This window comes from Heterodontus francisci, unplaced genomic scaffold (assembly GCF_036365525.1).
Source record: "Heterodontus francisci isolate sHetFra1 unplaced genomic scaffold, sHetFra1.hap1 HAP1_SCAFFOLD_91, whole genome shotgun sequence".
NCBI lineage: Eukaryota > Metazoa > Chordata > Chondrichthyes > Heterodontiformes > Heterodontidae > Heterodontus > Heterodontus francisci.
In genome coordinates, this window is record NW_027140989.1 from 1,749,117 (window position 1) to 1,766,052 (window position 16,936).

The window sequence follows — 16,936 nt, forward strand, 5'->3', positions numbered from 1 at the left end:
ACACACACTTACACAATCACAAAGACATACTCTTACACCAAGTAACAAAGACATACACTGACACCAAGTAACAAAGAAACACACTTACACCAACTCACAAAGACATACACTTACACCAAGAAACAAAGACATACACTTACACCAAGTAACAATGCCATACACTGACACCAAGTAACAAAGACATACACTTACACCAAGTAACAAAGACATACACTTACACCAAGTAACAAAGACATACACGTACACCAAGTAACAAGGACATACACTGACACCAAGTAACAAAGACACCCACTGACGCCAAGTAACAAAGACATTCAATTCCAACTGGTAACAAAGACATCCACTGACACCAAGTAACAAAGACACTCACTGACAACAAGTCACAAAGACACACACTGACACCAAGTAACAAAGACATACACTTACACAAAGTAACAACGGCATACACTTACAGAAAGTAACAAAGACATACACTGACACCAAGTAACAAAGATACACACTTACACCAATCACAAAGACATACTCTTACACCAAGTAACAAAGACATAAACTGACACCAAGTAACAAAGAAACACACTTACACCAACTCACAAAGACATACACTTACACCAAGAAACAAAGACATACACTTACACCAAGTAACAAAGCCATACACTGACACCAAGTAACAAAGACATACACTTACACCAAGTAACAAAGACACACTGACACCAAGTAACAAAGACAAACACTGACACCCAGTAACACAGACACGCACTGACACCAAGTAACAAAGACATACACTTACATCAAGTAACAAAGACACACACTGACACCAAGTAACAAAGACAAACACTGACACCCAGTAACACAGTCACGCACTGACACCAAGTAACAAAGACATAAACATACACCAAGTAACAAAGAAACACACTGACACCAAGTAACACAGACAAACACTGACACCAAGTAGCAAAGACATACACTTATAACAAGTTACAAAGACACACACTGACACCACGTAACACAGACACGCACTGACACCAAGTAACAAAGACATAAACTTACACCAAGTAACAAAGACACACACTGACACCAAGTAACACAGAGAAACACTGACACCAAGTAACAAAGACAAACACTGACACCCAGTAACACAGACACGCACAGACACCAAGTAACAAAGACATAAACTTACACCTAGTAACAAAGACACACACTTACACCAAGTAACACAGACAAACACTGACACCAAGTAACAAAGACAAACACTGACACCCAGGAAGACAGACATACACTGACACCAAGTAGCAAAGACATACACTTACATCTAGTAACAAAGACACACACTGACACCAAGTAACACAGACAAACATTGACACCAAGTAATAAAGACACACACTGACACTAAGTAACAAAGACATAAACGTACACCAAGTAACAAAGACACACACTGACACCAAGTAACACAGACAAACACTGACACCAAGTAACAAAGACAAACACTGACACCCAGTAACACAGAAATGCACTGACACCTAGTAACACAGACATACACTGACACCAAGTGACAAGACATACACTGACACCAAGTAACAAAGACAAACACTGATACCAAGTCACAAAGACATACACCTACACCAAGTAACACAGACAAACACTGACACCAAGTAACAAAGACAAACACTGACACCCAGGAAGACAGACATACACTGACACCAAGTAGCAAAGACATACACTTACATCTAGTAACAAAGACACACACTGACACCAAGTAACACAGACAAACATTGACACCAAGTAATAAAGACACACACTGACACCAAGTAACAAAGACATAAACGTACACCTAGTAACAAAGACACACACTGACACCAAGTAACACAGACAAACACTGACACCAAGTAACAAAGATAAACACTGACACCCAGTAACACAGAAATACACTGACACCAAGTAACACAGACATACACTGACACCAAGTGACAAGACATACACTGACACCAAGTAACAAAGACAAACACTGATACCAAGTCACAAAGACACACACTGAAACCAAGTAACAAAGACATACACCTACACCAAGTAACAAAGACACACACTGATAGCAAGTAGCAAATACATACACCGACACCAAGTCACAAAGACATACACTGACACCAAGTAATAAACACATACAGTTACAGCAAGTAACAAAGACACACACTGACACCAAGTAACAAAGACATACACTTACACCAATTCACAAAGACATACACTGACACCGAGTAACAGAGACATACACTTACACCAAGTATCAAAGACACACACTGACACCAAGTAACAAAGACATATACTTACACCAAGTCACAAACACATACACTGACACACAGTAACAAAGACATACACTGACACCAAGTAACAAGACAGACACTGACACCAAGTAACAAATAAAACACTGACACCAAGTAACAAAGACACACACTGAAACCAAAAACAAAGACACACACTGACACCAAGTAGCAAATACATACACCGACACCAAGTCACAAAGACATACACTGACACCAAGTAACAAACACATACACTTACACCAAGTTACAAAGACACACACTGACACCAAGTAACAAAGACATACACTTACACCAATTCACAAAGACATACACTGACACCGAGTAACAGAGACACACACTTACAGCAAGTATCAAAGACAAACACTGACACCAAGTAACAAAGACATATACTTACACCAAGTCACAAAGACATACACTGACACACAGTAACAAAGACATACACTGACAGCAAGTATCAAAGACATACACTTACACCGAGTTAGAAAGACATACACTGACACCAAGTAACAAAGACACACACTGACACCAGGTAACAAAGACAAACACTGAAACCAAGTCACAAAGACATACACTTACAACAAGTAACAAAGACACACACTGACACCACGTAACACAGACAAACACTGACACCAAGTATCAAAGACAAACACTGACACCCAGTAACACAGACACGGACTGAAACCAAGTAACAAAGACATAAACTTACACAAAGTAACAAAGACACACACTGACACCAAGTCACAAATACATGCACTTACACCAAGTAACAAAGACGTACACTTACACCAAGTAACAAAGACAAACACTGACACCAAGTAACAAAGACATACACTTACACCAAGTAACAAAGACACACACTGACACCAAGTAACAAAGACAAACACTGACACCCAGTAACACAGACACGCACTGACACCAAGTAACAAAGACATAAACTTACACCAAGTAACAAAGACACACACTAACACCAAGTAACACAGACACGCACTGACACCAAGTAACAAAGACATACACTTACACCAATTCACAAAGACATACACTGACACCGAGTAACAGAGACATACACTTACACCAAGTATCAAAGACACACACTGACACCAAGTAACAAAGACATATACTTACACCAAGTCACAAACACATACACTGACACACAGTAACAAAGACATACACTGACACCAAGTAACAAGACAGATACTGACACCAAGCAACAAATAAAACACTGACACCAAGTAACAAAGACACACACTGAAACCAATAACAAAGACACACACTGACACCAAGTAGCAAATACATACACCGACACCAAGTCACAAAGACATACACTGACACCAAGTAACAAACACATACACTTACACCAAGTAACAAAGACACACACTGACACCAAGTAACAAAGACATACACTTACACCAAGTCACAAAGACATACACTGACACCGAGTAACAGAGACACACACTTACAGCAAGTATCAAAGACAAACACTGACACCAAGTAACAAAGACATATACTTACACCAAGTCACAAAGACATACACTGACACACAGTATCAAAGACATACACTGACAGCAAGTATCAAAGACATACACTTACACCGAGTTAGAAAGACATACACTGACACCAAGTAACAAAGACACACACTGACACCAGGTAACAAAGACAAACACTGAAACCAAGTCACAAAGACATACACTTACAACAAGTAACAAAGACACACACTGACACCACGTAACACAGACAAACACTGACACCAAGTAACAAAGACAAACACTGACACCCAGTAACACAGACACGGACTGAAACCAACTAACAAAGACATAAACTTACACAAAGTAACAAAGACACACACTGACACCAAGTCACAAATACATGCACTTACACCAAGTAACAAAGACGTACACTTACACCAAGTAACAAAGACATACACTGACACCAAGTAACAAAGACATACACTTACACCAAGTAACAAAGACTCACACTGACACCAAGTAACAAAGACAAACACTGACACCCAGTAACACAGACACGCACTGACACCAAGTAACAAAGACATAAACTTACACCAAGTAACAAAGACACACACTAACACCAAGTAACACAGACACGCACTGACACCAAGTAACAAAGACAAACACTGACACCCAGTAAAACAGACACGCACTGACACCAAGTAACAAAGACATAAACTTACACCAAGTAACAAAGACACACACTGACACCAAGTAACACAGACAAACACTTACACCAAGTAACAAAGACGTACACTTACACCAAGTAACAAAGACATACACTGACACCAAGTAACAAAGACATACACTTACACCTAGTAACAAAGACACACACTGACACCAAGTAACAGAGACAAAAATTGACACCAAGTTATAAAGACATACACTGACACCAAGTAACAAGACATACACTGACACCAAGTAACAAAGACAAACACTGACACCCAGTAACACAGATACGCACTGACACCAAGTAACAAAGACATAAACTTACACCCAGTAACAAAGACATACACTGACACCAAGTAACAAAGAGACACACTGACACCAAGTAACAAAGATACACACTGACACCAAGTAACAAAGGCATACACTTACACCAAGTAATAAATACATACACTGACACCAATTCACAAAGACATACACTGACACCAAGTAACAAAGACACACACTGACACCAAGTAACAAAGAACGACACAGAAACCATTTAACAAGGACAGACACTTACACCAAGTAACAAAGAAACACACTGACACCAAGTAGCAAATACATTCACTGAAACCAAGTCACAAAGACAAACATTGACACCAAGTAACAAACACATACACTTACACCAAGTAACAGAGACACACACTGACACCAAGTAACAAAGACAAACACTTACACCAATTCACAAAGACATAGACTGACACCAAGTAACAAAGACACACACTGACACCAAGTATCAAAGACAAACACTGACACCCAGTAACACAGATACGCACTGACACCAAGTAACAAAGACATAAACTTACACCCAGTAACAAAGACATACACTGACACCAAGTAACAAAGAGACACACTGACACCAAGTAACAAAGACACACACTGACACCAAGTAACAAAGGCATACACTTACACCAAGTAATAAATACATACACTGACACCAATTCACAAAGACATACACTGACACCAAGTCACAAAGACATACACTGACACACAGTAACAAAGACATACACTGACACCAAGTATCAAAGACATTCACTTGCACCCAGTTCGAAAGACACACACTGACACCAAGCAACAAAGACATACACTGACACAAAGTAACAAAGACACACAGTGACACCAAGTAACAAAGATATACACTTACACCAAGTAACAAAGACATACACTGACACACAGTAACAAAGACAGACACTGACACCACGTAACAAGACAGACACTGACACCAAGTAACAAAGACACACACTGAAACCAAGTAACAAAGACATACACTTACACCAAGTAACAAAGACACACACTGACACCAAGTAGCAAATACATACACCGACACCAAGTCACAAAGACATATACTGACACCAAGTAACAAACACATACACTTACACCAATTCACAAAGACATACACTGACAGCGAGTAACAGAGACACACACTTACAGCAAGTATCAAAGACAGACACTGACACCAAGTAACAAAGACATATACTTACACCAAGTCACAAAGACATACTCTGACACACAGTAACAAAGACATACACTGACAGCAAGTATCAAAGACGTACACTTACACCGAGTTAGAAAGACATACACTGACACCAAGTAACAAAGACACACACTGACACCAGGTAACAAAGACAAACACTGAAACCAAGTAACAAAGACATACACTTACAACAAGTAACAAAGACACACACTGACACCACGTAACACAGACAAACACTGACACCAAGTAACAAAGACAAACACTGACACCCAGTAACACAGACACGGACTGAAACCAAGTAACAAAGACAAACAGTGACACCCAGTAACACAGACACGCACTGACACCAAGTAACAAAGACATAAACTTACACCAAGTAACAAAGACACACACAAACACCAAGTAACACAGACGCACACTGACACCAAGTAACAAAGACAAACAGTGACACCAAGTAACAAAGACATACACTTACACCAAGTAACAAAGACACACACTGACACCAAGTAACAAAGACAAACACTGACACCCAGTAACACAGACACGCACTGACACCAAGTAACAAAGACATAAACTTACACCAAGTAACAAAAACACACACTAACACCAAGTAACACAGACACACACTGACACCAAATAACAAAGACAAACACTGACACCCAGTAACACAGACACGCACTGACACCAAGTAACAAAGACCTAAACTTACACCAAGTAACAAAGACACACACTGACACCAAGTAACACAGACAAACACTGACACCAAGTAACAAAGACAAACACTGAAACCCAGTATCACAGTCAGACACTGACACCAAGTAGCAAAGACATACACTTACACCTAGTAACAAAGACACACACTGACACCAAGTAACAGAGACAAAAATTGACACCAAGTTATAAAGACATACACTGACACCAAGTAACAAGACATACACTGACACCAAGTAACAAAGACAAACACTGACACCCAGTAACACAGATACGCACTGACACCAAGTAACAAAGACATAAACTTACACCCAGTAACAAAGAGACACACTGACACGAAGTAACAAAGACATCGTCTTGCAACAAGTAACAAAGGCACACACGGACACCAAGTAACAAAGACATACACTGACACCAAGTAACAAAGAGACACACTGACACCAAGTAACAAAGACACACACTGACACCAAGTAACAAAGGCATACACTTACACCAAGTAACAAATACATACACTGACACCAATTCACAAAGACATACACTGACACCAAGTAACAAAGACACACACTGACACCAAGTAACAAAGACAGACACAGTAACCAAGTAACAAGGACAGACACTTACACCAAGTAACAAAGACACACACTGACACCAAGTAGCAAATACATTCACTGACACCAAGTCACAAAGCCAAACACTGACACCAAGTAACAAACACATACACTTACACCAAGTAACAAAGACACACACTGACACCAAGTAACAAAGACAAACACTTACACCAATTCACAAAGACATAGACTGACACCAAGTAACAAAGACACACACTGACACCAAGTAACAAAGACATATACTTACACCAAGTCACAAAGACATACACTGACACACAGTAACAAAGACATACACTGACACCAAGTATCAAAGACATTCACTTACACCCAGTTCGAAAGACATACACTGACACCCAGTAACAAAGACACACACTGACACCAAGCAACAAAGACATACACTTACACAAAGTAACAAAGACACACAGTGACACCAAGTAACAAAGACATACACTTACACCAAGTAACAAAGACATATACTTACACCAAGTCACAAAGACATACTCTGACACACAGTAACAAAGACATACACTGACAGCAAGTATCAAAGACATACACTTACACCGAGTTAGAAAGACAAACACTGACAGCAAGTAACAAAGACACACACTGACACCAGGTAACAAAGACAAACACTGAAAACAAGTAACAAAGACATACACTTACACCAAGTCACAAAGACATACTCTGACACACAGTAACAAAGACATACACTGACAGCAAGTATCAAAGACATACACTTACACCGAGTTAGAAAGACATACACTGACACCAAGTAACAAAGACACACACTGACACCAGGTAACAAAGACAAACACTGAAACCAAGTAACAAAGACATACACTTACAACAAGTAACAAAGACACACACTGACACCACGTAACACAGACAAACACTGACACCAAGTAACAAAGACAAACACTGACACCCAGTAACACAGACACGGACTGAAACCAAGTAACAAAGACATAAACTTACACAAAGTAACAAAGACACACACTGACACCAAGTCACAAATACATGCACTTACACCAAGTAACAAAGACGTACACTTACACCAAGTAACAAAGACATACACTGACACCAAGTAACAAAGACATACACTTACACCAAGTAACAAAGACACACACTGACACCAAGTAACAAAGACAAACACTGACACCCAGTAACACAGACACGCACTGACACCAAGTAACAAAGACATAAACTTACACCAAGTAACAAAGACACACACTAACACCAAGTAACACAGACACACACTGACACCAAGTAACAAAGACAAACACTGACACCCAGTAACACAGACACTCACTGACACCAAGTAACAAAGACATAAACTTACACCAAGTAACAAAGACACACACTGACACCAAGTAACACAGACAAACACTGACACCAAGTAACAAAGACAAACACTGAAACCCAGTATCACAGTCAGACACTGACACCAAGTAGCAAAGACATACACTTACACCTAGTAACAAAGACACACACTGACACCAAGTAACAGAGACAAAAATTGACACCAAGTTATAAAGACATACACTGACACCAAGTAACAAGACATACACTGACACCAAGTAACAAAGACAAACACTGACACCCAGTAACACAGATACGCACTGACACCAAGTAACAAAGACATAAACTTACACCCAGTAACAAAGACACACACTGACACGAAGTAACAAAGACATCGTCTTGCAACAAGTAACAAAGGCACACACGGACACCAAGTAACAAAGACATACACTGACACCAAGTAACAAAGAGACACACTGACACCAAGTAACAAAGACACACACTGACACCAAGTAACAAAGGCATACACTTACACCAAGTAACAAATACATACACTGACACCAATTCACAAAGACATACACTGACACCAAGTAACAAAGACACACACTGACACCAAGTAACAAAGACAGACACAGAAACCAAGTAACAAGGACAGACACTTACACCAAGTAACAAAGACACACACTGACACCAAGTAGCAAATACATTCACTGACACCAAGTCACAAAGCCAAACACTGACACCAGGTAACAAACACATACACTTATACCAAGTAACAAAGACACACACTGACACCAAGTAACAAAGACAAACACTGACACCAAGTAACAAAGAGACACACTGACACCAAGTAACAAAGACACACACTGACACCAAGTAGCAAAGACATACACTTACACCTAGTAACAAAGACACACACTGACACCAAGTAACAGAGACAAAAATTGACACCAAGTTATAAAGACATACACTGACACCAAGTAACAAGACATACACTGACACCAAGTAACAAAGACAAACACTGACACCCAGTAACACAGATACGCACTGACACCAAGTAACAAAGACATAAACTTACACCCAGTAACAAAGAGACACACTGACACGAAGTAACAAAGACATCGTCTTGCAACAAGTAACAAAGGCACACACGGACACCAAGTAACAAAGACATACACTGACACCAAGTAACAAAGAGACACACTGACACCAAGTAACAAAGACACACACTGACACCAAGTAACAAAGGCATACACTTACACCAAGTAACAAATACATACACTGACACCAATTCACAAAGACATACACTGACACCAAGTAACAAAGACACACACTGACACCAAGTAACAAAGACAGACACAGTAACCAAGTAACAAGGACAGACACTTACACCAAGTAACAAAGACACACACTGACACCAAGTAGCAAATACATTCACTGACACCAAGTCACAAAGCCAAACACTGACACCAAGTAACAAACACATACACTTACACCAAGTAACAAAGACACACACTGACACCAAGTAACAAAGACAAACACTTACACCAATTCACAAAGACATAGACTGACACCAAGTAACAAAGACACACACTGACACCAAGTAACAAAGACATATACTTACACCAAGTCACAAAGACATACACTGACACGCAGTAACAAAGACATACACTGACACCAAGTATCAAAGACATTCACTTACACCCAGTTCGAAAGACATACACTGACACCCAGTAACAAAGACACACACTGACACCAAGCAACAAAGACATACACTTACACAAAGTAACAAAGACACACAGTGACACCAAGTAACAAAGACATACACTTACACCAAGTAACAAAGACATATACTTACACCAAGTCACAAAGACATACTCTGACACACAGTAACAAAGACATACACTGACAGCAAGTATCAAAGACATACACTTACACCGAGTTAGAAAGACAAACACTGACAGCAAGTAACAAAGACACACACTGACACCAGGTAACAAAGACAAACACTGAAAACAAGTAACAAAGACATACACTTACACCAAGTCACAAAGACATACTCTGACACACAGTAACAAAGACATACACTGACAGCAAGTATCAAAGACATACACTTACACCGAGTTAGAAAGACATACACTGACACCAAGTAACAAAGACACACACTGACACCAGGTAACAAAGACAAACACTGAAACCAAGTAACAAAGACATACACTTACAACAAGTAACAAAGACACACACTGACACCACGTAACACAGACAAACACTGACACCAAGTAACAAAGACAAACACTGACACCCAGTAACACAGACACGGACTGAAACCAAGTAACAAAGACATAAACTTACACAAAGTAACAAAGACACACACTGACACCAAGTCACAAATACATGCACTTACACCAAGTAACAAAGACGTACACTTACACCAAGTAACAAAGACATACACTGACACCAAGTAACAAAGACATACACTTACACCAAGTAACAAAGACACACACTGACACCAAGTAACAAAGACAAACACTGACACCCAGTAACACAGACACGCACTGACACCAAGTAACAAAGACATAAACTTACACCAAGTAACAAAGACACACACTAACACCAAGTAACACAGACACACACTGACACCAAGTAACAAAGACAAACACTGACACCCAGTAACACAGACACTCACTGACACCAAGTAACAAAGACATAAACTTACACCAAGTAACAAAGACACACACTGACACCAAGTAACACAGACAAACACTGACACCAAGTAACAAAGACAAACACTGAAACCCAGTATCACAGTCAGACACTGACACCAAGTAGCAAAGACATACACTTACACCTAGTAACAAAGACACACACTGACACCAAGTAACAGAGACAAAAATTGACACCAAGTTATAAAGACATACACTGACACCAAGTAACAAGACATACACTGACACCAAGTAACAAAGACAAACACTGACACCCAGTAACACAGATACGCACTGACACCAAGTAACAAAGACATAAACTTACACCCAGTAACAAAGACACACACTGACACGAAGTAACAAAGACATCGTCTTGCAACAAGTAACAAAGGCACACACGGACACCAAGTAACAAAGACATACACTGACACCAAGTAACAAAGAGACACACTGACACCAAGTAACAAAGACACACACTGACACCAAGTAACAAAGGCATACACTTACACCAAGTAACAAATACATACACTGACACCAATTCACAAAGACATACACTGACACCAAGTAACAAAGACACACACTGACACCAAGTAACAAAGACAGACACAGAAACCAAGTAACAAGGACAGACACTTACACCAAGTAACAAAGACACACACTGACACCAAGTAGCAAATACATTCACTGACACCAAGTCACAAAGCCAAACACTGACACCAAGTAACAAACACATACACTTACACCAAGTAACAAAGACACACACTGACACCAAGTAACAAAGACAAACACTTACACCAATTCACAAAGACATAGACTGACACCAAGTAACAAAGACACACACTGACACCAAGTAACAAAGACATATACTTACACCAAGTCACAAAGACATACACTGACACACAGTAACAAAGACATACACTGACACCAAGTATCAAAGACATTCACTTACACCCAGTTCGAAAGACATACACTGACACCCAGTAACAAAGACACACACTGACACCAAGCAACAAAGACATACACTTACACAAAGTAACAAAGACACACAGTGACACCAAGTAACAAAGACATACACTTACACCAAGTAACAAAGACATATACTTACACCAAGTCACAAAGACATACTCTGACACACAGTAACAAAGACATACACTGACAGCAAGTATCAAAGACATACACTTACACCGAGTTAGAAAGACATACACTGACACCAAGTAACAAAGACACACACTGACACCAGGTAACAAAGACAAACACTGAAACCAAGTAACAAAGACATACACTTACAACAAGTAACAAAGACACACACTGACACCACGTAACACAGACAAACACTGACACCAAGTAACAAAGACAAACACTGACACCCAGTAACACAGACACGGACTGAAACCAAGTAACAAAGACATAAACTTACACAAAGTAACAAAGACACACACTGACACCAAGTCACAAATACATGCACTTACACCAAGTAACAAAGACGTACACTTACACCAAGTAACAAAGACATACACTGACACCAAGTAACAAAGACATACACTTACACCAAGTAACAAAGACACACACTGACACCAAGTAACAAAGACAAACACTGACACCCAGTAACACAGACACGCACTGACACCAAGTAACAAAGACATAAACTTACACCAAGTAACAAAGACACACACTAACACCAAGTAACACAGACACACACTGACACCAAGTAACAAAGACAAACACTGACACCCAGTAACACAGACACGCACTGACACCAAGTAACAAAGACATAAACTTACACCAAGTAACAAAGACACACACTGACACCAAGTAACACAGACAAACACTGACACCAAGTAACAAAGACAAACACTGAAACCCAGTATCACAGTCAGACACTGACACCAAGTAGCAAAGACATACACTTACACCTAGTAACAAAGACACACACTGACACCAAGTAACAGAGACAAAAATTGACACCAAGTTATAAAGACATACACTGACACCAAGTAACAAGACATACACTGACACCAAGTAACAAAGAGAAACACTGACACCCAGTAACACAGATACGCACTGACACCAAGTAACAAAGACATAAACTTACACCCAGTAACAAAGACACACACTGACACGAAGTAACAAAGAAATCGACTTGCAACAAGTAACAAAGGCACACACGGACACCAAGTAACAAAGACATACACTGACACCAAGTAACAAAGAGACACACTGACACCAAGTAACAAAGACACACACTGACACCAAGTAACAAAGGCATACACTTACACCAAGTAACAAATACATACACTGACACCAATTCACAAAGACATACACTGACACCAAGTAACAAAGACACACACTGACACCAAGTAACAAAGACAGACACAGAAACCAAGTAACAAGGACAGACACTTACACCAAGTAACAAAGACACACACTGACACCAAGTAGCAAATACATTCACTGACACCAAGTCACAAAGCCAAACACTGACACCAAGTAACAAACACATACACTTACACCAAGTAACAAAGACACACACTGACACCAAGTAACAAAGACAAACACTTACACCAATTCACAAAGACATAGACTGACACCAAGTAACAAAGACACACACTGACACCAAGTAACAAAGACATATACTTACACCAAGTCACAAAGACATACACTGACACACAGTAACAAAGACATACACTGACACCAAGTATCGAAGACATTCACTTACACCCAGTTCGAAAGACATACACTGACACCCAGTAACAAAGACATACAATTACACAAAGTAACAGAGACACACAGTGACACCAAGTAACAAAGACATACACTTACACCAAGTAACAAAGACATACACTGACACCGAGTAACAGAGACATACACTTACACCAAGTATCAAAGACACACACTGACACCAAGGAACAAAGACATATACTTACACCAAGTCACAAACACATACACTGACACACAGTAACAAAGACATACACTGACACCAAGTAACAAGACAGACACTGAAACCAAGTAACAAAGACACACACTGAAACCAAGTAACAAAGACATACACTTACACCAAGTAACAAAGACACACACTGACACCAAGTAGCAAATACATACACCGACACCAAGTCACAAAGACATACACTGACACCAAGTAACAAACACATACACTTACACCAAGTAACAAAGACACACACTGACACCAAGTAACAAAGACACACACTTACACCAATTCACAAAGACATACACTGACACCGAGTAACAGAGACACACACTTACAGCAAGTATCAAAGACAGACACTGACACCAAGTAACAAAGACATATACTTACACCAAGTCACAAAGACATACTCTGACACACAGTAACAAAGACATACACTGACAGCAAGTATCAAAGACATACACTTACACCGAGTTAGAAAGACATACACTGACACCAAGTAACAAAGACACACAATGACACCAGGTAACAAAGACAAACACTGAAACCAAGTAACAAAGACATACACTTACAACAAGTAACAAAGACACACACTGACACCACGTAACACAGACAAACACTGACACCAAGTAACAAAGACAATCACTGACACCCAGTAACACAGACACGGACTGAAACCAAGTAACAAAGACATAAACTTACACAAAGTAACAAAGACACACACTGACACCAAGTCACAAATACATGCACTTACACCAAGTAACAAAGACGTACACTTACACCAAGTAACAAAGACATACACTGACACCAAGTAACAAAGACATTCACTTACACCAAGTAACAAAGACACACACTGACACCAAGTAACAAAGACAAACAGTGACACCCAGTAACACAGACACGCACTGACACCAAGTAACAAAGACATAAACTTACACCAAGTAACAAAGACACACACTAACACCAAGTAACACAGACACACACTGACACCAAGTAACAAAGACAAACACTGACACCCAGTAACACAGACACGCACTGACAACAAGTAACAAAGACATAAACTTACACCAAGTAACAAAGACACACACTGACACCAAGTAACACAGACAAACACTGACACCAAGTAACAAAGACAAACACTGAAACCCAGTATCACAGTCAGACACTGACACCAAGTAGCAAAGACATACACTTACACCTAGTAACAAAGACACACACTGACACCAAGTAACAGAGACAAAAATTGACACCAAGTTATAAAGACAGACACTGACACCAAGTAACAAGACATACACTGACACGAAGTAACAAAGACAAACACTGACACCCAGTAACACAGATACGCACTGACACCAAGTAACAAAGACATAAACTTACACCCAGTAACAAAGAGACACACTGACACCAAGTAACAAAGACACACACTGACACCAAGTAACAAAGGCATACACTTACACCAAGTAACAAATACATACACTGACACCAATTCACAAAGGCATACACTGACACAAAGTAACAAAGACACACATTGACACCAAGTAACAAAGACAGACACAGAAACCAAGTAACAAGGACAGACACTTACACCAAGTAACAAAGACACACACTGACACCAAGTAGCAAATACATTCACTGACACCAAGTCACAAAGACAAACACTGACACCAAGTAACAAACAAATACACTTACACCAAGTAACAAAGACACACACTGACACCAAGTAACAAAGACAAACACTTACACCAATTCACAAAGACATACACTGACACCGAGTAACAAAGACATACACTTACACCAAGTATCAAAGACACACACTGACACCAAGTAAAAAAGACATATACTTACACCAAGTCACAACGACATACACTGACACACAGTAACAAAGACATACACTGACACCAAGTATCAAAGACATTCACTTACACCCAGTTCGAAAGACATACACTGACACCCAGTAACAAAGACACACACTGACACCAAGCAACAAAGACATACACTTACACCAAGTAACAAAGACATACACTGACACCAAGTTACAAAGACACACACTGACACCAAGTAACAAAGACATACACTTGCAACAAGTAAAAAAGACATACACTGACACCAAGTAACAAAGACACACACTTACACCATGTCACAAAGACATACACTTACACCAAGTAACAAAGACACACACTGACACCAAGTAACAGAGGCATACACTTACACCAAGTAACAAATACATACACTGACACCAATTCACAAAGACATACACTGACACCAAGTAACAAAGACACACACTCAAAACAAGTAACAAAGACATACACTTACACCAAGTAACAAAGACACACACTGACACCAAGTAACAAAGACAAACACTGACACCCAGTAACACAGACACGCACTGACACCAAGTAACAAAGACATAAACTTACACCAAGTAACAAAGACACACACTAACACCAAGTAACACAGACACACACTGACACCAAGTAACAAAGACAAACACTGACACCCAGTAACACAGACACGCACTGACACCAAGTAACAAAGACATAAACTTACACCAAGTAACAAAGACACACACTGACACCAAGTAACACAGACAAACACTGACACCAAGTAACAAAGACAAACACTGAAACCCAGTATCACAGTCAGACACTGACACCAAGTAGCAAAGACATACACTTACACCTAGTAACAAAGACACAC